General features: G+C 48.3%; 1 pseudogene; it reads right to left on the reverse strand.

The window, feature by feature from the left end:
* Positions 1-298: 298 nt before the first annotated feature.
* LOC129151297 (translationally-controlled tumor protein-like) lies at positions 299-903 on the reverse strand (annotated as a pseudogene).
* Between the last annotated feature and the right edge of the window lie 2023 nt (positions 904-2926).

The following is a 2926-nucleotide window of genomic DNA, read 5'->3' on the forward strand; positions in this document are numbered from 1 at the left end:
CTATCTATTTTTTAAATTCTATTTGTCCTTACACCAGTACCATTCTGTCTTCATGATTGTAGCTTGATATTAAGTTTTGAAATAATGTAGTATCGGGGTCTGGGAGCGGGGTGGAGGAGGACACGGGCAAGGAAAAATGGACATCTGTAATACTTTCAGTAATAAAGATAATTTTTTTTTTTTTAGTTGAAATGCATTTTATTTTTAGACAACCTACGTGACATTTTTTTTCTCTTAAAAACAATGCCTCTGCTCCAAATGAATCAAGGTCAAAATAAACGAAGAGCTCAAGATAACATCAGCCCCATTTGCCTAGTCTTGGTGTGGGGATGAAAAACGGCAGCCAGTTACGATAACAGGAGATAGAGCCAAACTGCCCGATTTGTTCACATTGTTCCATTTCTAAGCCACCCTTAAAGAAAATCACATGTGGGGTCACACCATCCTCACGGCCGCCCGGCAGAGCCACCATGCCATCTGGATTCATGTTCTCACCAATAAAGAACGGGGAGTTTTTGGAATTGGCAAGGATGTGCTCGATTTGTTCTGCAGCCCCTGGCATAAAAGGCTTCCCTCTTTCTGGTCTCTGTTCTTCATGCTTCCCTTGGATTGATTTCATGTCATCTTTGATGCACTCCTTGTAGGCTGCTTCTGTGAAGCTGGTTTCCTGCCAGTGATGGCTCAGGACCGTGTCAACACCAGTGATGACTGTGCTGTGGTACCTTCGCCCTCAGGGCCTTCAGCGGAGGCATTTCCACCAACCAGCGAGTCATCAATGTGACCCTCTGTCCTACTGACCATCTTCCCCTCTCCCTCCAGGCACAGCACGTCTGCGATCTCCCGGATCCTGTAGACATCGGAGAGCATCTCGTCATGGCTGATGAGGTCCCGGTAGATGATCATGATGGCGCTGGAAGGAGCCGGCGGCGCTGCCTTAACAGGAGCACGGAGCACGGAGCACGGAGCACGGAGCACGGAGCACGGAGCACGGAGCACGGAGCACGGAGCACGGAGCACGGGGCACGGGGCACGGAGCACGGAGCACGGAGCACGGAGCACGGAGCACGGAGCACAGAGCACGGGGCACGGGGCACGGAGCACGGGGCACGGGGCACGGAGCACGGAGCACAGAGCACGGGGCACGGGGCACGGAGCACGGGGCACGGGGCACGGGGCACGGGGCACGGGGCACGGAGCACGGAGCACGGGGCACAGAGCACGGGGCACGGGGCACGGAGCACGGGGCACGGGGCACGGAGCACGGAGCACGGAGCACGGGGCACGGGGCACGGGGCACGGGGCACGGGGCACGGGGCACGGAGCACGGGGCACGGGGCACGGGGCACGGAGCACGGGGCACGGGGCACGGGGCACGGGGCACGGGGCACGGGGCACGGAGCTCGGCGCCAGCCTGGTGCAGCCGGAGCGGCCAAAGATAAATTTTTTAAAAATCTTGTAGTATGGGTCCTCCAACTTTGTCCTTCTCCACCCCACCCCCAGATTGATTTAGCTATTTCTATATAAATTTTTACTAAAAAAAAAAAAGTTTATTGGGATTTTGATTGGGATTGTGTTGAATGTATAGACTAATTTGGGGAAAATAACAACCAAATATTGTCTTCCAAGCCAGGAACTTGGCATACTTCTTTATTTATTTATATCTCTTTTGATTTCTCTCAACAATGTTTTATAATATTCGGCGTGAAAATATAAATTATTAATTGCATATCTTTTGTTAAATTTATTCCTAAGTATTTTATGTTTTCAATGCTCTTGTAAATAGAATTTTAAATTTTATTTTCAATTCCTTCCTGCTGGTATATAGAAACACAATTGGTTTTTATATGCTGACTTAATTTATTAATTCTAGCAGTTGTTTGTACATTCCTTAGTATTTTCTTTGTTAACAAGCATGTCACCTGCAAATAGCTCTACTTTCTTTCCCATCTTTGTGCCTCTTATTTCTTTTTATTCTTTATTACAATGGCTAGGATCTCTCATATCAAGTTAAATAGAAGTGCAGTGAGAACTGAGATCTTTGCCTTGTTCTTTATCTTTTTTTTTTTTTTTTTTTTTTTTTTTTAAATATATTTTATTGATTTTTTACAGAGAGGAAGAGAGAGGATAGAGAGTTAGAAACATCGATGAGAGAGAAACATCGATCAGCTGCCTCTTGCACACCCCCCACTGGGGATGTGCCCGCAACCAAGGTACATGCCCTTGACCGGAATCGAACCTGGGACCCTGGAGTCTGCAGGCCGATGCTCTATCCACTGAGCCAAACCGGTTTCGGCTTGTTCTTTATCTTAAAGGGAAAGCATTCAGAAAGGTATAGAGATCTCCCATATACCCCCTACCTCCACACAAGTACAGCCTCCCCCACTATTAACATCCTCCACAGAGCAGTACATTTGTGACAACTGATGAACATACATTGATACATCATCATCACCTGAAGTCCACAGTTTACATTAGTGTTCATTCTGGATGTTGTACATTCTATGGGTTTGGACAAATCCTATATAATAAAAGGCTAATATGCAAATCGACCGAATGGCGGAACGACCGGTCGCTATGACGTGCACTGACCACCAGGGGGCAGGCGCTTAATGCAGGGGCTGCCCCCTGGTGGTCAGTGCGCTCTCACACGGGGAGCATTTTTCAGCCAGAAGCCCTAAGCTAGGCTCAAGGCTGGCGAGCACAGTGGCAGTCAGACATCCCCCAAGGGCTCCCGGACTGCAAGAGGGCACAGGCCTGGCTGAGGGACCCCCTGGAGTGCATGAATGTCATGCACCGGGCCTCTAGTTTATAATATGTACCTACTATTGTAGTATCATACAGAGTATTTTCACTGTCCTAAGAATAATCTGTGATCACCTCTTCTTCTCTCCCCTTCCCTTCAATGACTGGCAACCACTGATCTTTT

This window comes from Eptesicus fuscus, chromosome 13, assembly GCF_027574615.1.
Source record: "Eptesicus fuscus isolate TK198812 chromosome 13, DD_ASM_mEF_20220401, whole genome shotgun sequence".
Classification (NCBI taxonomy): domain Eukaryota; kingdom Metazoa; phylum Chordata; class Mammalia; order Chiroptera; family Vespertilionidae; genus Eptesicus; species Eptesicus fuscus.